The sequence below is a fragment of the Benincasa hispida genome, chromosome 9 (genome assembly GCF_009727055.1).
Source record: "Benincasa hispida cultivar B227 chromosome 9, ASM972705v1, whole genome shotgun sequence".
In the NCBI taxonomy this organism is placed as follows: Eukaryota; Viridiplantae; Streptophyta; class Magnoliopsida; order Cucurbitales; family Cucurbitaceae; genus Benincasa; species Benincasa hispida.
In genome coordinates, this window is record NC_052357.1 from 30945240 (window position 1) to 30967265 (window position 22026).

Sequence of the window (22026 nt, forward strand, 5' to 3'; positions counted from 1 at the left end):
TATATTTAAATAATTAAATATTTTTTTCACAAACTAATTTAACAATTCATTAGAAAAAGACTTTAATATGCGAATAATAAATTCATATGAAGTGAAAACAATAAGCAAAATCGAAATAATAATTGAAATTCTACTCCCACGTCATATCTCCATACAACAAAATCATTTGATTTTAACCATCATGATGCTTCTCATTTAGAAATGGAATTGTGTTTGCTTGAGTGAATTGCGTGTCATTGCAATTTGGAGAGTGTTCGTTGAGAATCCAATTTGGATAGAGTACCTATATATCTAATATTCAAACTTCAATAATAAATATAAACTAGTTTGATAATACTGAATATTAAAATGATAATATAATGTAACATTATTTGAAAATATATAAAAATAGAAGGAAAGAGAAAATTGTTAGTTAAAAAAATGAGGAGCAATGGTTGTTTCAAAGTATTAGTGGGGCCAGTAAAAATTTAATATAAAAAAATATGATGGCGATACGAATGGGAAGGGGAGGTATGGACTCCTTCCACTTCCGTAGGACAAGATTTTTTCCATTCCTGGACCCAATTAAAACCTACCCATGGCAATTTAATTATTTTAATAAATTATTAGAAATTTTATGTGTAGGAGATGGGAGCAAGGACTTCCGTACAACTCTACCTAATTATTGCTTTCTATGAAAAAAAGAAAAAGAAAAAATAGGTCCAGCCCAAAGTTGTCATGTAGCAATTTTTTAAAAAAATTATTAAACAATTATTTTTTATGTGCTTGGAGGAAGGGGAGCACAAACATATTCCTTTTTATATAGAAAAAACTTGGGTGCAGCCATCTATTGTGCAGCCCTTGCTACACTTAATTAAAAATTATCATGTATTTTATTTTTTCATGTGTTAGGGGAAGTAGGAGCATAGTTGCATTTAAGTATTTCTCTTTTATTTTAAAAAAAAATATTGGGTGCAATTGGACTACACTCATCTATTGTGCAGTCATATGATGCATCTGGCTGCACCCAATTCAAAACTATTAAGTGACAATTTATTTTTTAAAAAATTATTAAAAATTACTTTTGAGACTATACCTATCTAATATGAACCTTGTTACACCCAATTACAATCTGTCATGTGACAATCTATTTTTATTTTAAAAAATTATTTTTCCATGTGTTTAGTGGAAAGGCGAGCATAAGTGATTGCTCTTTTATAAGAAATTTTTAAAAAAAAATATTAAAAAGTTATTTTTTAGGTGTGAAGGGGAAGAGAGAGTATGGACTTACGTATAGCCTAAGTTGCACCTAAGTATTGCAATAGTTAAAAAAAAAATAGTAATAATAAAATATAACAAACATAGAAGTTTGCCTAAAACCAAAATAATACCAAATTATACTCTCTTCATATCCTTGTATCAAAGTACAAACATATCCTTGTGTCAAAGTTTGCCTAAGTTCATACTCTCCTTCCCTTAGACTCAAATTTTATTTGTTATAGTTTTTTTTTCACTTTAAAATTTTATTTAGTATTTTTCCCATAAATTTCTATACCATGTATAGAAAATTCTTAAATCACAATAAAATTATCAGAAAGTTTAGTAACAGTTTTGTTGGCTAAGAGTTTGGTCAACCTCTCACATTCATTACTCATCTTTAAGATGTTCATGTTTTTATGAGATTAACTTTAGTTTGCTCGAATGGATATAATGAAGTTTGTTATATGAACTTCAAAAAGTATGTATTCTTGTCGTGTAAGATGGTAATAGATGTTTGTAATTTGTAATATTTTACTAATTTTGTGAATAATATGTGTGCTAAAAATTATTTGGTATGAGGTGTTTGTAATTTACAATATGTTACTAAATTTTCAAATAATATGTTTTCTAAAAATTTGCTACTAAAACAAAATTATATATTTTCTAAATTTAATGATAATTCCTAGAAAAAAAATGGGGCTTATAAACTAAAATGTAATTGAGTTTCACGTAGCCTATCTTTCTCAAACTCACTCTCTTTTTCTTTCACAACCATCCTCATCGCTTGTGAGAGATCGCAACTTTAGCGAAAATGGGAGCATGGATTTAAAGTGTTGTACCAAAGCTCTTTTATAGAAGAAAAAAAAAAAAAAAAAAAAAAAAAAAAAAAAAAAAAAAAAAAAAAAAAAAAACTATGATGTCATCGGTTGCACTCATCTATTATGGCAATTTGCTTTTTTTTTAAAAAATATTAAAAAGTTATTTTCATGTGCGAAGAAAAGAGGAAACACGACCTAAACTATAACCTAAGTTGCACCTAAATATTCCTTTTACGGTCGTCGTCGCTTGTCTCCAAGCCATGGATGCACTACGTCATGAATGCAAGGTTCATATCTTGAGCTTCTTTGAACCTAAGGAAGCAGCATGTTATTTTGAAGCAAAAAAATGTCTTCACGAAATTCCTCCTCTCCACGAACAATCATGAATTCTTTAATCTACACAAAAACGCATAGAATTAGCATAAATTTGCGGGCTATGCTATATTTTGAGAAGAGGGAGAGAAAATTAAGAGGAATGAGTTTTTCTGAAAATAATTAAGTTGTTAGAGACATTGTATGAATTAAGAGGAAGTTACAACTCACTCCTTAATTAAAATTAAATAATTTAATAAATTATTATTATTGTTATATATATATATGATAATTATCTTATCGCATAAAACATATTAAACTATATATTATATCAAATATAACATATAACGTATAGTTTTTATATTGTATCAATATAACTTATAGTTTAAATTCTCTCAATCATTTGTGGTATTTAATATAAATCACATTTATACTAAATTTAATTATATGAATTCAATCCATATGATTAATATTTGAATCATATTCAAATATGTAATTCTTTTCAAAATAAATTTTATATTATAATGTATCAAATACATTATATTAATTATATCACATATAATTAATTTAAATTAATTACATCATATGTAATTAATTCCCTTAATTAATTTGAACCATTCAATTTAATCTAAAATTAATTATATCATATAATTTCTTTTTATAAAACCAAATTACTTTTCCACTCTGGTTTTATGAAAAAAAATCTCAACTTTGTGTTTAATAGCATTTAGGCTATGGATATTCACTCCACTTAGAAAATATAAATTCACTTGTAAATAAATGTTATTAACTTATGTATATGGCTAATTAGTTGAATTTTTTTGGATCGATTTTCCAAAATGGCTGAGTGCTAGAACCATGTCGTCTCCTTTTTAATTGCTGGATATATGGAAGTCAGTTTTAGTAGAAAGTCACTCTTAATGTTAATGTGTTTTTTTGTTTCATGTTGCAATTTGTTCTTTTTAAAAATATTATATAAAAACTGGTTTTATGTGTGAAGGGGAGGTGAGAGCATAGACTTAGGTTGCATCTAAATATTGCTTTTTTATTAAAAACAAACAAATAAACAAATTTAGGTGCAACCGAGTTGCTACTACACCCAATTCAAGACTGTTATGTGGCTGCACACAATCCAAAGCTATTATATCAAAAAAATAATTATTAAAAATATACATTTTTATGTCTATAGGGGAAGGAAGCATGGACTTAAATTTAAATGTTGCTCTTTTATAGGGAGAAACTTGGGTATGGTCAGAGTATACCCATCTATTATGCAGCTCTTGCTACACCCAATTAAATCGATCACGTGATAATTTGTTTTTATTTTAAAAAAAAAAAAAATTCATTTTTTTTTAAAAAAAAATATTAAACAATTTTTTTATGTGTAGAGAGAATGAGATCATAAACTTAGGTGCAGCTTAAGATGCAAAATATTGCTCTTTTATAGGCAAAATTGGGGTGCAACCATATATTGTGTAGCCACTCAATTAAAACTATCATGTGATAATTTTTTATTAAAAAAAATTAGCTATTTTTTCCTTGTATGTAGGGGAGGTGGGAGCATAGACTTAGACTGTATGTCAGTATTGGCCGCATCCAATTCAAAGTGTAATTTATTCGTTTAAAAAAATTATTAAAAGATTACTTATGGACTTAAATGCAGCCTATGTTGCATCTAAGTATTAAGTTAGACTATGCTCATTTATTATGTCACCCTCTTACACCCAATTTATTTGACAATTTATTTTTATTTATAAAAAAACAGTTTTCATGTGTTTAGGAGAGGGAGCATAAAGTGCAATCTAGGCTGCACCTAAACTCTTTTATAGGAAAAAGCTAGGGTGTCATCGGCTGCACTCATCTATTATGCATCTTGGACACCCATGTAGCAAATTTCTTTTTTTAAAAAAAAAAATATTAAAAAGTTATTTTTTATGTGTGAAGGGAGCATGACGTTAGCTGTAACCTAAGTTGCACCTATGTATTCAGGCGTCATCACTCGTCTTCAGGCCATGAACACACTACCTCATGAATGCAAGGTTCATATCGAGCTTCCTTGAACCCAAGGAAGTATCCCGTTGCTTGTTGTTATCGAGAAGATGGAAAATCGCTAAAAGAATCATGAGGTTCGCAATGGAAGCGGGATCGTTCAAATTTCAATATTTCACAAATTAAAAAACAAAAATAATGCATTTTAATAAAGATTTATAGCAAGCTAAAACAGAGGTATTAGGGAAAGAAAAACATTTACCTTTGAAGCCGAAAATGTCTCCACAAAATTCCTCCTATCATAAACAATCACCAACTCTTCAATAACCAAAAAAAACAACTCAAATGACATATGTATTCTCTCTAGGGTTGAGAATTAACAAAAGTATGCAGGCTCTACTATATTTTAGGGGAGGAGAAGAAGAATTAGGAGAAGGAGTTTTTCTTAAAACAATTAAGATGTTAGAAAATATTGTAATCTCTTGTGAAGAAATAAATAGTGTAAAAGAAGCTTACCTCCTACTATTGATTGAGGAGTGAATTAAGGTAAAGGGTTACAACTCTTTCTTTAATTAAAATTCAAAAATTATTTTATATGTATATATGATAACTACCTTATCACATAGTATATATTAAATTATAAGTTATATCAAATATAACACACAATCTATAGTTTTTATATTGTATCAAATATAATAACCTATAGTTTGAATTCTCTCAATCATTTGTGGTATTTAATATAAATCACATTTATACTAAATTTAATTATATGAATTCAATCCATATGATTAATTTTTGAATCATATTCAAATATTTAATTCATCTCAAAATAAATTTTATATTATAATGTATCAAATACATTATATTAATTATATCACATATAATTAATTTAAATTAGTTACATCATATATAATTAATTCCCTCGGTTAATTTGAACAATTCAAATTAATCTAAAATTAGTTATATCATATAATTTCTTTTTATAAAACCAAAATATTTTTTCAATTTGGTTTCATAAAAAAAAAATCTCAAATTTGTGTTTAAAAGAGATCATTGTCGTTGTCTTGGAAATAAACCTTTTTACTTATAAAAAGTGAAAAAGTTTCATTTCTCATAGGATCACTCTATTTTGATTTTCCTCGAGAACCATTTTAGCCCATGGATATTGACCGGTTTAGAAAGTACAAATTCGCTTGTAAATAAATGTTATTAATTTTTATATATGGCCAATTAGTTCCTTTTTTGGACATGTTTTCCAAAATGGCTAGGTTGTCGTCCCCTTTTTAATAGCTGGATATATGGGTTGATGGAGGGAGTGAGGAGATAGATCAATGTAGATTCGGTAGACGTCCCACACGTGCGTTGTCGTCCAGTCGGGCGAGACGAGCGTGTGTGATTATTTTTCTTTAATAAAATATTATTATTTTTATTTATCTCTTTTTTTTAAAAAAATAATAAAAACAGAAAAAATTCCCCTTTAGGCTTTAGGACCACGTATTCCAATCACATTTTCCAGCCTGCCTTCGCATGTTCAGAGGCTACCCGCTTCTCTCACGCAAGTCATTCAACTTTGAAGGCCTAAAAAAGGCATGGCTTCTCTCACGCAAGCCGTTCAACTTTGAAGGCCTAAAAAAGGCATGGCCTTTAGCAGCTCAAAAACACCATTCACAATTCTTACACTTCCTTCCATCACTCTCATCTGCTTACTTTCTTTTTCGGCTTCCGTTTTTCGAGCATTTAATTAGAAGGGTGTATGTTCCAGTCGATAACGGTGCATTTGCGATCGAATTTTTTTGGGCTATTTTATCGGACGACGTGGTAGTATTCCTTGCACACTTAGGTAGAGCTGCGAACCGTCTTAAAGAGAGCGAGTTCCACGACTCAGCCTAAACGTCTTAAAGAGAGCGAGCTCCCCGACTCAGCCTATAATGAGCTTTTATTTTGTAGGTTCCGTTCTTTGCTTGACCGCTATAACTGTTTGTTGTCCTGTTTGTTGTCTAAGGTTCTTGCCATGACAACACAATTCAAAGTTTCATTTGTTCATTAAAAAAAATTATTAAAAGATTGCTTTTTCATGTCTATAGGGGAAGGGGAGCATGTGCACCTAAGTATTGAAGTCAGCCTATACTCATTTATTATGTAGCCCCTGTTACACCCAATTTATTTGACAATTTTATTTTATTTTTTTAAAAAAAAATTCATGTATTTAGTGGAAATGGGAGCATGAACTTAAAGTGCAACTAAGCCATTTTATAGAAAAAAAACTAGGTGTCGTCTGTTGCACTCATCTATTATGTATCCTTAACATCCATATGGCAATTTTCTTTTTTTTAAAAAAAATATTAAAAAGTTATTTTTATGTGGGAAGGGAAGAGGGAGCATGACCTTAGCTATATCCTAAGTTGCACCTAAGGATTCATTTTACAACCGTCGTTGTCGCTTGGCCATGGATCATGAATGCAAGGTTCATATCTTAAGCTTCCTTAAACCCCAGGAATCGTCCAATTTCAATATTTTACATAATTAAAAATTATATAACAAAAATCATGTATTTTAACCAAGATTAATTCTTCCTCTCCACAAACAATCACGAACTTTTTGATCTCCAAAAAAAGCAGCAACCCAAATGGCCATGAACCTCTTGTATTATCTCTAAGGGTTGAGAATTAGCAAAAGTATGTCTTATATTTTGGAAAGAGAGAAAAAACTAAGAGAAAGGAATTTTAAGAATTAGCTTATATTTTGGAAAGAGAGAGAAAATTGAGAGGAAGGAATTTTTCTAAAAACAATTACGTTGTTAGAAGATATTGTAATCTGAATAAGATGAATACCGTAAAAATATTGACCTCCCATGATTGATTGAGGAGTGAATTAAGATGAACAAGTTACAACTCTCTTATTAATTAAAATTCAAAAATAATTTAATAAATAATTTAACAAATTATTATTATTATTATTATTATTATATATAATAACTATCTTATAACATAGTATATATCAAACAATATGTTATATCAAATATAATACAACATATAGTTTTTATATTGTATCAAATTTAATATAACCTATAGTTTGAATTCTCTCAATCATTTGTAGTATTTAATATAAATCACATTTATACTAAACTTAATTATATGAATTCAATCCATATAATTAGTATTTGAATCATATTCAAATATTTAATTCCTCTCAAAATAAACTTTATATTGTAATGTATCAAATATATTATATTAATTATATCACATATAATTAATTTAAATTAGTTACATCATATATATTTAATTACTTCAATTAATTTAAATCATTTAAATTAATCAAAAATTAATTGCATCTTATCATTTCTTTTTATAAAACCAAATTACTTTTCCACTTTGATTTTATAAAAAAAAAAATCTCAAATTTGTGTTTAATATATATAGATCATTATCGTTGTCTTGGAAATAGACTTTTTCACTTATAAAAAGAGGAAAAGTTTCATTTCTCATAGGTGCTTCATCACTCTATTTTAATTTTCGTCAATGGCCATTTAGCCCATAGATATTCACTCCGCTTAGAAATTACAAACTTGTAAATAAATGTTATTAACTTATATTTATGCCTAATTAGTTAATCTTTTTTGGACAAGTTTTCCAAAATGGCTCGATTGGTAGAGACCATGTCGTCCCCTTTCTTAACCATTCTATATATGGAAGTAAGTTTATGCAAAAAGTCATTATTAATGTTAATGTGTTTTTTTGTTTCATGTTGCAATTTGTTTTTTTTTAAAAAAATTATTAAAAATTTGTTTTTTTATGTGTGAAGGGGAAGTGGGAGCATAGACTTAGGTTGGAGCATGGACTTAAATGCAGCCTAGGCTGAACTAAGTATTGCTCTTCTATAGAAAAAAACTTGGGTGCAGTCAGACTATACCCATCTATTATGCAGTCCCTATTACACCTAGTTAAATAAACAATTTTTTTTATTTGTACAGGGAAATGAGAGCACAAACTTAATTGTACCCTAAGATGCAAAATATTACTCTTTTATAGAAAAAAAATTGGGTGCATACATGAGCATGTAGTCCCTCGTTTTCTGGAGTATCAAATCAGAGTATGTGTATCCCGTAAGGATCAAATTCTATCCAGAATATTAAACTGATAGTCAAAGAGTATTATTAGTTTTATTATATTTGTATAATAAATACACACTATCATAAAAGCAATAATGTTAGTCTATCTAAGTAACGGTTGTACGATTTTCTCTCCGGTAATCATGTTTTGGTTTAGGATTACTGACCTTCCATAGTTCCACTAAACTTGTCAAAAAAAAACTAATTGGCCATAATCAAAATAGAGTGATCTAAAATGAAACTTTTCCACTTTTGTAAGGAAAAAGTTTATTTCCAAAACAAAGATAATAATATCTAAACACAAATTCGAGATTTCTTTTTATAAAACTAATGTGGAGAAGTAATTTGGTTTTATAAAAAGAAATCTTGAATTTGAAATTTGGTTTTTTATTTATTAAACTTATCAGTTTAATAAACTAACATTATTCCTTTCAAGATAGTGTGTATTTACTATACAAATCCAATTAAACTAATAATACTCTTTGACTATCAATTTAATACTCTTGATAGTGTATTTACTATACAAATATAGTATTGAGATTAGTTCAGTACTCTTGATAGAATACCATACTCATGATACTTAATCTAGGTAGAGAGTGGATGAGAGTACACTACAACAAATATCACATTCGATAGCTTTAAAAAAATGTTGTCGCAGACTTTCCATAGCATTTTCAAAATATTGTCGTAGCCTATGTTATTGAAAGTCCCCGACTTTCCGCTATAAAAATACTATAAAAAAATCAACTTTTGATAGCACATACTTAATGTTATGAAACGTTTCATAGCGTTGGCAAAGAACACTATAGAAGTCTTTTATAACATTTTTTATAACGGTAAAAAATGCTATAAAAGACTTTCTATAGCATTTTTTAGACATGTTTATAGCCGATGTTATTGAAAGTCTCTGTCATTTTTTATAAAAGACTTTCTATAATATTTTTTATAACCATATTTTTTGTGGGGTCGACATGTTTTACAAATTACATTAAGATAAAGAAAAAATAATAATGCAACCTCAACTTTCTAGTTTCCTCATTTAGTCTCCATCTTTTTAAAATGATGCATCCATTAGTATTTACATCAAAAAATCTTAGAAGTCTTTTATCCCTGCATGCTGCAAAAATAACATATATTTACCATCAAACTTAAAACTCATTCATCAAATGTGACAATATTTTTCTACAATAGAGTGTTGAACATGATGTAAAACTAAAATTGTAAAACACAAATATGAGGGGGAAAATACTGCATGCAAAAGAGACCATATATCAAAGTTAAAAAAAAGAGAAATCACAGCCTTCCCCTTCGATTCAATAAACCTATAATATCGAGAGTTTACATAGTTATTTGACATACAAATAAGATTGAAGCAAACATAGATCAATACCTATAGAAAAGTCAAAGTCTTTAGCACTAGACATTTGGTCAAGCCAACAATTTACAAATTTAAATGCAAAATTAAAAATTTTCAACATTAAGAACAAAAACGAATACAAAATTAATCTTACACAAATATGTTGAGTGATATGTGCATCTCCATTAAATCCTAGTATCCCTCCTTGACCGAATGTAAGTCTTACAAAAATCCAACATCTAAATGAGATATAAAGATCGGAGATGGGAGTTTGGGACATAGACTCAACATCATGAAAACAATCCCTTCCCCTTATCGACTAACATCATTTATAATATATTCATAACAAATTACAACCATTCCATAGAGTATTTATATAAACTGCATACCATAATCTATTGCTTATAGAAAAAAAATTCCAACATATTTTGGTTAATGTTTTGTTCTATAGACTAATAAAGAAATCATTTAAAATAAAATTAAATGTAGAGGGACATATAGAAAACACGACCTATCACCTTCAAAAGTGAAGACTCGTCAACCATAAACTTTCGATGGACAGACAAAGGTTGGTAGTTCTCAATTGTAGATAGACAGAGCTTTTGATTAATTCTAGAAATTCTTCAACTGTAAGTATCTAATTGTTCTTCCAACTTAATCAAGAAGTATAGTGAAGACGTACTCAACTAATCAAGAGGCCACCATTACCCTTCATCCATTCAAATATAGATTTTTCAAAGTTTGAGTCCTATTTTTTTATAGAACTTCATAAATAGTCTATATGGTATAATAAAATTATCTTAAATAATCTTTACCGTAAGAGTTATTTTGAGTGTTTTATCAAATCGTAGAAACTCAATTCTAACATGTACCAAAGGACTAAATTTTAACTTTGTCCAAAAAATATAGAGATCAAACTTAATCTATCCAAAACAAAAAAGAAAACATAGGTAGAGCCATGGGGTTGGCAATGGGGCTGGGCCAGGGTGGGGGCATCTCCCGTCCCCGACCCTGTGGGGGAAATTCTCCCCCATCCCCGCCCTCGTCCCCTCCATTTGAAGTCGTAGACGGGGGCGGGGATTCCTCGTAGTAGTCGTAGTAGTAGTCGTAGTAGTAGTAGTCGTAGTAGTAGTAGTAGTCGTCGTAGTAGTTCGTCGTCGTCGTAGTCGTCGTCGTCGTTTTAAGTCCTCGTCGTCGTGTAGTCCGTCGTCGTTCGTAGTCGTCGTCCGTAGTCGTCGTCGTCGTCGTCGTCGTAGTAGTAGTGGCCGTAGTAGTAGTGGCCGTAGTAGTGGTCGTGGTCGTAGTGGTGGTCGTGGTAGTAGTGGTGGTCGTAGAGTGGTCGTAGTAGTGGTCGTAGTAGTAGTGGTTCGTAGTAGTAGTGGTCGTAGTAGTGGTCGTAGTAGTGGTCGTAGTAGTAGTGGTCGTAGTAGTAGTGGTCGTAGTAGTAGTGGTCGTAGTAGTAGTAGTGATCGTAGTAGTAGTAGTAGTCGTAGTAGTAGTAGTAGTCGTAGTGGTCGTTGAGTAGTAGTCGTGGTCGTTGAGTAGTAGTCGTGGTCGTTGAGTAGTCGTAGAGTAGTAGTAGTAGTAGTGGTCGTGGTAGTAGTAGTAGTAGTCGTCGTCGTAGTAGTAGTTGTAGTAGTAGTCGTAGTCGTAGTAGTCGTAATCGTAGTCGTCGTAGTCGTAGTCGTCGTAGTAGTCGTCATAGTAGTAGTAGCACCCCTCTAGTCAGGGAAATGAGGGGTTATGGAGTCTTCTTAAAATGGTTCCAAACAACAGATATCAATCTCCTTTTTAAAGACTCTTTTTCAATGTCCTCCTCACCAAGAATAACACAATCATGAACATTCAAATTATCGTCATTTGAGGAGCATGGAGTTAAATTTGGGCTTGGACTTACATTGGACTTGAAATAAGATTTTGAGAATCTTTATTTGTAAAAGACATTGTTTTTCGGAACCTACCAAGTTATACAAAAGAAAGCAAAAATAAATTATAAAATCCATATATTTTTTAAGACATAATTCTAGCTTTTTAAATTATGAAAGTTATCTAATTTTATTATTTAAATAATGTAACAAATAATAACCAACTAAGCTACATTTTACACCACCAATAAAATTAAAAATTTATGAAACTAGGCTAAACTCAACATCTTCAAAGTTTTCCACAAGAATTCATTGGATGATTTGGCCTTCAAGTATTCTAATTTCAAACTTATTAATATAGTGAGCCAAACCCTCAAACGGTACAAAAAAACCAAGCTTAACGAAAAAAAAAAAACAATTATTTTGGACAATTTGAACATTGAACACTCAAATTTCAAGCTTATTAATATCATGTACCAATCACTAAAACAACTAAAATGAAAGCCAAGCTCCTTAACATTATTATGTGACAGCCAAACACTTGAACCAAAACATGCCAAGCTTAACAAGAATTTATTATTCGATTTAAATTTCGAGCATTCAAATTTGAAGCTTATTAACATGGTGAGCTAAATACTCAAATATGGTGAGACAGTGGTTGTGAGCTGATTAACATGGTGAGCTAAATACTGCAAAATGCCAAGCTTATTAAGTTAGTAAAGTAACTTACACTGAACGACAAATCCGACTTCAACGGACGTATACACAGTGACTGTGAGTCAGTGAGCATCAGTGAGGGTGACTGTGAGCATGTAACGGACGACGTGACTGGTTAAGTGAGGCACGACAGTGAGGGTGTTGGGTGAGTGAGGCACACACGACAGTGAGTGGCCACGTGACTGGGTGAGTGAGGCACGACAGTGAGGGTTTGAGGGGACTGTGGGACTAGGTGAGTGTTGTGAGGCACGCACAGTGAGGGGACTACCAGACTAGGTGAAGCTTATTTGTCGCACAGCAGTGAGGGACAGCGGACAGGGTGACTGGGTGAGACGATGAGTAATGGTGAGGCACGCATGGCAGTGGCCAGTGAGGATGAGAGGGGAAGGAAGATTTGAAGAAGAAGATTGAAATCGGCAGTGGTGGGGTGGCCAGTGGGCAGTGAGGGTGATAAAGGAAGGAAGAAGAAGATTGAAATTTTAATTTAGGGTTTTTCTTTTTATGTTTAAAAATTAAAGATTGGGATTGGGTTTGGGCTTAGAGTTTAGATTATGAACTTTTGGGTAGAATTATTAATTGGGAGTTTTATTTTTAGCTTTTGGGTTTGGGTAGAAATGAAATTGTATCAAAATATATATATATAACATACACACACACACATATATATATATATAATAAATTGGGGTCGGGGCGGGGATACCGTTAGGGTTGGCAAAGGGGTTGGGGCGGGGTGGGGGGTGTCCCCCGATCCCCGGCCCGTGGAAGAAATTAATTGAAAGTTGATTAGCCCACAAAAAATCCATTCAATAAGTTTATCGAATTCCTCGTTTTTTAATTCAAGTGATTTTATTTGAAATTTGATTAGTGCACAACAAATGAACAAAAAATAATAGACTATTCTATGAAATAAACACAATTGACAATTTAAAAGCTAACAAATCCATTAAATAAGTTTACAACTTAAAATTCAATAAAGTTTGAATAAGGAAGTCAATTAAAGGCCAGCGTCTTATACATTCAAATAAGTTTAAAACTTAAAATTCAATAAAGCTCATCCTTCTCTCTTCAACGATGACTTCACAATAAAATCTTTCTCCTTTCTTGGCATTATCCCATCCTTAATTGTATTCATTCCTATATTTAAAATGTAATAAACAAATAATGTCACAAAAAAAAAAAAAAAAACTAGACACGAAATAATGTTAATCCTTGAGCATACCTTAGTGCCATATTCATATAGAATCGTCTACATCTTCTATAACAGTTATTAAATGTTTAACCATTTCTTTTCCTGTGCTAGTACCTTACATTTTCAAATATTTGTAATAAAAGAAAATATTTATTAATATATTAAATGATAAAAAGATGTAAAACAAAATAAACAAACTAACCTGTCAAACTTCAGTTGCAATCCAATTTTGAGCGCACATCAAAGCCTCTATCGTCTTTGGATGAAGTTTGTTACGATGTGGGCTTACAATCCTACTACAGGTACTAAAAGCAGACTCTGATGCAACACTAGATAATGAGATAGCTAATATGTCTCTTGCAATTTCTTGTAAAATTGGATACTTGACACCATTCAATTTCCACCAACTCAAAATGTCAAAATCGGATGTTCGAGGTAAGACAGGTTCATCCAAATATGCATCAAACTGTTGCTTCTGATTCATATTATTGAAATTTGATACAAACAAGTCATAATCATTAAAATCATCAAATTCTATATTTTGTGAGGTTCCATCTAAATCTCAGACTCAAACGGCAACAAATCTCAGACAGCAAGGAAATTTTTACCAGCTTGAACGGCAATAAATTTCAGACGTCACCGGCTTGAACTTTGAAGCCTTGAAAGTTGAACGACATAAAATCTGTTTTTTTCAAAAGAAAAACAACAAAAAAAGTCAAAATATATAAAACAAAGATTCATGATCTAAACAAATTTTGGATTTAGCTAAACAAATCTGTCTTCACCTTCAAAGTTCAATGGCGAACGCAGATGTTGGTACAGGAAGTCTTCAATGGCACCGGCAGACGCGGACGCGGACCTGTCTTCACACAGTCCACAGATCTATCTTCACCTTCAATGGCGGACGCCGAATGCGGACCTGGACAGTGGGCAGTCGATTGGTCGAGTGATGATTTGTCTTCACCTTCGTCTTCAGTCAGTCTTCACGTTGTTTGTGGGATTTAGGTTGGGCAGTGGGCAGTCGACCGAGTGATGATTTTCTCAGACTATTTTCTCATTTTCAGCAGAACTAGAAGGAAGGAAGAGAGGAGAAGATTTAGGGCTTTTTTTTTATTTTGGGCTTTTTACTTTTTCATTTAGGGTTTTTTACTTTTTCATTTTGGGCTTTTTTATAAACATATATACAAATTAGTTATTTTATATTATTCTAAATATATATATATATAATCGGGGTCGGGGCTGGGGCGAGGATACTGTCCCCATCCTCAGATATGGTCCCAAAAATATTCTCCGGTTTGACCCCATCCCCGATCAAATCGAGGAATCTCCGACCCGAACGGGGCAGTTTTTTTTTGCCAACCCTAGATACCGTCCCTGTCCCCGCCCCGTCCCCGGATGAAAATTTGAATTTTTCCCGGTTTGACACCATCCTCAGTCAAATCGGGGATTTTCCGACCCGATCGGGCCAGGGCCCCGCGGGACCCGACCCCACGTGTTTTTTTGCCAACTCTAAGACGAATCACATTGAACATGATATTACTATTTGTGTGATGTTGGATACCGAAATGTAGAGAGATTATAGAGAAAAATGATATCATTTATCCGAATGGTGTGGAAAAGGGAATTCCCTGACTACTGCAAAAGAATTTTTTAACATGAAACATTAATTGCAAGGAACGTAATCAAGAAGGCATTTGGTGTGTTAAAAGGCAGATGGGCCATTCTTAGAAGGAAATCATTCTACCCAATTCAAATCCTGTAGGAATATATCAGCATGCAGTGGAAACAATAAGGATCAATAAGCATTCTAATTCATTAATTTTTGCTGTAAATAAAGCATGTTCATACAATAATAAGAGGGTTTCAAAATATACCTTTGCAGAACCTTTTGAATCTCGAATTTAGCTATAAATCTTCTCCAAATATTGTTATGAACCACCTCAAGGTCTTCCCTACTGTTCTCTTGGAGCCTTAGATTGAGTTGTGTGACTCAAAATAAGCTTGAATGAAGGGAATTTGGAGAAGAAACTCATGACAGAAACTTGAAGAACACTTCTTCAACCTCTTGAGTTTTCAACAAAACTTCAGCAAGTGCAACAGATTTGCATCAACGATGTCCACTTCAATCTTCTCTATTTATTGCAGGACAATCATGCAATGGAAATTGCTGTATGAGGAGCACCTCATGATTGGAAGATTGAATCAAGAATAAGTGGTCTTTGAGTGAGCAACTTGGTGAAGATGAGTGGAGAAATCCAACTTTTCCAAATTTGTGTTTTTCCAATTTTTCTAATTTCAAAATAATTTCTAATATCAATTTGATTTCAAAAAATGAAAACTTTATTAATTTTACAAAATTAATTTCAATGATTAAATTTCTAATAAAGTTAATAATAAATAAATAATTAAATAATTTAATTAATTCTAATTAATTTAATATCAAATACTAAAATAATTTTACACAAACTCTACCATCATGAATCCCTATTCATGAATTTAATATTTAAATCATATTTAAATATTAATTGATTCTCCAATTCTGTTTAATTCTAAAATTAAACGTGTAAGTATATCTCATATAATTACTAATTCTCTTAATTCTAATTTGAACGTTTCAAATTAACTTATCACGTTACTCTAAGGCTAATCCATTTATGAGCTAGTAAGGGAACCTCGTGGATCTACAGATCATGGGCCCAAACGATTTGAGATTAATTGGCTAAACTCTTTACACTGAATTAACCCCCATTCGTTAACTAATGGGTCGCTCAACCAAAGCCCATAGTTGCACTCCCTCACTATAGATATATTATGTCCACTTGATATAACTATAATTAGTAAATTAACCCTTCACAGGTTGTTTGTAATAGCGGTTAGGTCAAATATCTGTTTTACCCCCGAAATTACCTCTGGTTCCTTAAGTTCCACTGATCCTCTAATGTGAAGGAGATCGAACACGAGATTTCCATGAGTAGCAGAAATAAGAACATTCCAAATTACAATCATGAATGGACATTACAAATTACAGTTGTACAAAAACATGCAGTTATGCAATTGATATAGAAATTCCAGCATGAACAACTACAAATGAACAAGGAGAAAACTTTACGAACATTTGTAGACTCATTTCCATGCTCCTTGTTCACGAATGCTCGAACACAGCAACCTCGAACGCTCGAACAACACAACCGCAACTCTGCACGAACACTTCGTATGTGAACTCAGTAATCACCTCGGTCACGAACATTTCAGCAACACAAACGGCCTCCACAGAACCTCGACGGTGTCGAGTTGAGTATGACACCACCAAGAAGGTTACCTTGGTATTCTCAATGTAAGAATCTAGAGGGTGGTCTCTGTTCGGACTTAGATTGAGGCAGACAAAGGAGGAAAGAACAATCGTGTTCATGATTGGGCAAGTGGAAGATGACAGGAACCTATCGCATAGGTCGATGCCCAATCGTTTAGCTAAAACTAAGCGATCGTCTAGCAAAAGCTAAGCGATCGTTTAGCTCATCACTTAGTTCAGTGTCTATCGCCTACAAAACACTACATGATCGTTTCCTAAAACACGTTGTCACTTAGTAAATCCGCATTTACTTGACAAGCGTCCTTAGTTTCTTTTTGCGATCGTTTGTAAAAAACTTTTTAAATTAGGAAAACAATTTTCCTTTTAACTCACGGTTACCATGAATCACCAATAACCACCCACTTAATTGGTTATTAAAGAAAAAGAATTAATATCCCATAATTAAAATTATTATCAATATAAATGATAACCAACTTATCATATTATATTTATAACCTATAGTTTTAATATTTCATCTCATGAAACATATAAACTATAGTTCTTTTTCTATTCCATGATACTCAATGTAAATCTCATTTACATCAATCCTCCACTAGATGTATCTTATGCATCATACTGATTATATCATATATAATCAAAATACCTCTTGTCAATTTGAACATTTCAAATCAACACCAAGAACTAATCCTCAACTGAATCCATTGAGCTACCAAGGGGACCTTATGGACCTGTAGCTCAAAGCTCCAACGGTACGTGAATAACTGACTAAATTCTTTAGTTACGAGATCTACCATCAGTTAACTGTCAGGCACTCCAATAAAGACCAACAGCTGAACTCTCCTTACCAAAGATATATTATGTGTCCATCTTAACCAATCAGCAGTGCGATAACCCTTTACAGATTGCTCATAAGTACAGCTCAACCAATAACCGTTATGCCCCTGTAGTTACATCTGTCTCCTTAAGTCCCACTGATTCCTTTAATGAACATAAGTCATAGTTCTACTATGACTGAGTATTCTCTTTCAAAGAGAAGTTGTGGCCACTATGTTCAAGCCCCGGAATCAGCTCTTAAGGGAACAATCTCTCTACTTATCCCTGCTTCGGGAAAGAAGTGAATTTCATCTTATGGATTGAGTTCCCAGCTCCCAAATCAGACAAGTCACCAAAAAGGTAGGCATGTTGAGTTGGCAATCTGGCCACTCTCACCCATACTAATCAAAGAACCGCACTCAAAGGCAGGAGTTCCCAAAACACTCAAGATTGAGGTCATGTCACCTATGGTCGTTTAGGTGAGATGCAAGTCTATAGTATCAACGGCGTTATATACAAAGTCTAGTCATCTCGTGGTCCAGTTTTATACAAACTCTTTGCATAGGACACCCCCGCTCGCACGTCTCTACATGAATGGTTAGGATCTACCATCTGCAATAGTTTACAACACTTGCAAACCTCTACAAAGTGGATCGTATCCGTAGTGTCACCAAGATCAGGTATCCCACTTTAATCCTTATACTACAGACCTATTTAGGTTATCATTTAAGGCATGATCCACTTGTATATCACATATACATGCTTAAAAGTTCAATAAGATAACCAAGGAGCTTTGTTTATTGGATATGAGTAAATGGCAGAATTAAATTACACTTATTTTATTCATTAAACAATGTGTATCTTTACAAAACAACGAGACTCCGAGAAAATTAGGACATCATCCCAACATAATGAACAATTGGTTTATGATCCGATCAACAAATTGAGTCCCTCTCGGACCAATGAGAAGGTGGGGCCTATTGTTCAAGACCCAGAGTTGACACTTAAGAGAATAACCTCTCTACTATCCTTGAAAGCAGGTAGGAGTGAATTCCATCTTACACCCTATGTCCCCAGCTATCTACCCGTTCTTACCCCTGAAATTGAGGTTTATTGAGCCGACGTTGTTGAGCCAACCCTTATATATGCAAATCTAAGGATAATCTTGAATAAACATAAGTTCATAGTTAGCTCAGGATTAAGGTCAAGTTACCTAGGTCATCGCTTAAGTTCAAGATAACCAATGAGCTTTGTTTATTGGATATGAGTAAATGCTAGAATGAAATAACAATTATTTTATTCATCAAACAATGTGTATCATTACAAACAACGAGACTCCGAGAGAATTAGGACACCAATCCCAACAATGGTTGCACGCATATTTGCGGCATGGGATCAATTATAATCGTAGGATGTTAATTCTTCTTATTTCAAGTAGCAAAGACATACATTTACTTATGGTGTTATATTTCTTATGAACTTATGTTTGACTTTGAACGTTTTAGCATGAAGTTCATATTAATCATTGAATATATGTGATGTTGAACTAACTATCTTATAAATGAGTTTCAATATAACATAAAATAATAGCATAACATTAAATTCAAATGAATATATACATGTACAAAGATGGTAGATATAGACGGAACAAATAAACACACATGGAATAATTATGGGAATGCAAAGTTGGTGGAATGCCTCCTTATGATGGTCTCAAAGGGTGGTTGAAGGTTAGACAATGGAACATTCCGACCTGGGTACTTAGAATGTTGAGAGATAAGCTATCATGTTGTACCATCCAATCAACAAGTACAATTGAATGCAGGGTAAACAAACCTTAAAAAAAGGTACAACGCAACACAATCTCATAAATGTTTGGACCAGGTTGTAGTGGGTTCAAATGGAACAACAAATTTAAATATGTTGAGGCGGAAAAAGAAGTATTTGATGACTGGGTGAAGGTAAGGTTACAAATTCCAATGCAACAAACATTAACATTGAAGTTGATACTAATTTAATATGTTTAATTGCGCAAAGTCATCCTACTGCGAAGGCACTATTGAACAAGCCATTCCCTCATTTTTAAGACATGACACTCGTATTTGGAAAAGATAGAGCAATTACGGCAGACGTACAGATGACAGGAGACGCAACATCCAATGCTTGTGATAATTTGGGCCTGAATGATGTGGACATGAGGGGAGAATTGTAACGATAAATTTGATGATTTCTAAATAAGCATGTGGACAAATATGGATAATGATGAATGTGAATCATGCAAGCTTATATTGCCATGAACTTATTGACTTGGAATGGAAATGGAATGTGGATGATGTGTTATACTTATTCAGACTTTATGCGATGATAGGTGGTACTACTTCTAGATGTATGCGTTATTAATGAAATGCTTGTAGTATGCTATGCGTTGTCACAAGTTTCCTTGCATTGAAACCAAGTATGATTTCACTTCAAGTTTCTCGGAGTGATCCGAGGTCGAACACAGGGATTGCGTAGTTAATGCGTTACGTTCGTGATATATGCGACCGGGGGTTTTCCAATTAATAAAAGGAGTGTATGTGTACAAGTATTTAAAATTGCGGTAAAGTAAAATATGCAGTAAAGTAAGATTGCGGTAATAAAATAAAATGCGATAAAAGTAAACCTAAGCTAATATGATACAAGATACAGGATACTGATACATGATACTGAGATTGATACCGACTGCGAAGATTATACAAAGGTTCATGTTATGCGGTGACAAGTCTTTATGTATGAAACAGAGATAGAAAAGGTAATTGATATAAACATCACAAGTTTATTAATTGCGTTAAAGATATAACTATGGTTCCGCTTCCCCTTGGTGTACACCTCTCGGTGATCGACCGTGTTCCCATATCTCTGTGGTGAAACAGGGATGAACGTAATGAACGCAAGGTTGCTTCTATCTCTGGAAGTACTTCTTGCTTTAGTTTATGCATTCTTCTAACCTTCTCTCAACAGGCAGAATGACATCTTCACTTCTGCTCTCACAGGTAAAGATGCCGTCTAGCATGCTTTAGCTAAACATGTTTATTTCTTTAGCACTGATTAATTTACTTGTTTAATTCATTCTAATTACCAAGAGATTAAGAAAACATCATGGAGAAAGCGATTAATGGAGGAATGGAAATAGACAGAAAGATGGAGATGAAAATGATCATGACATTCAATACTAATATTTAGCGTCTGATACATGGTGTGAATGATAGAGATTAAGAAAATGAATACAATTGATGATAAGAGATAGAAACAAATATAGAAAAGTGCCAACGTCTTGACATAGATCTGGACGGTGGATTTGCTTGCCGGCGAATGGAGTGAATGGAAGGAAGAACTTTCTTCTTAGGCCTGCTCGTCCGGTAGGAGTGACCTTGGTACAAAGCTTCACGGTGGGGAAAGGATTTGCCCTGAGACTCACCTCTCGGCCTTGTCTCTTAGATCTTCTCGGATCTTCTCCGATCGGCACTCAGACCAGTCTTTCTCTCAATATACAAATATCAAAATATGCCCGTATCAAGTATCTTCTCATAGAATTTCAGAGGCTATTTATAGACTCAACTTTGACTCTCTGACTTGTGGACCCCACTTTATTGTTATGGCAATTTCGGAAATGGTGGAATGAATATTCCTTCTGTTACGCGATCAATCCCGTCAGAAATGCACAACGGTCAGCTGTACACGTGTTAGGATCCTTCGCAATTGCGTTGCTCTTTTGCATCTTCGATCGTTTGCCTGCATGCGGTGTTGTTTTTGTACCGCATGTGGTTGAAGTTGCGTTGATCGATTGTCGCATGCCCCGTCATTGCGTTGATCGTCTATTCATTTCTGAATGATTGGCGCAACGCGACGTAGATGCGTTGTTCAGATTATCTTGAGCCATGAACGCATGCGGTGACTTGATTTCCTGCAAAACAGAATGGAAACATCCTTTTCTACCATCGCAATGGTGTTAGTGGTTGTATTGACGATAATTTATAATCTTTGCATTTCTTAGCTAATTTCTATATAATTGACGCAACTTTCCTTTCTTTTGGCCGCAATATCTAAATAAAGCACTATAAATAACTTCTATTTCTACAAGTTATCAAGAATCACAAGAATTCCCAGTTCCCCAAAGTCAATAGCATGAACAATGCATATGAAGAAGAAATGGCCAACACACCGACTAGTGCACATACTCTAAGAGCAACGTCCTCAACAGGTAGGAAGCGGAAACAAATGTCATACCACATTGAAATGTTGGAGTTCTTTCGTACGACAATAGACATGC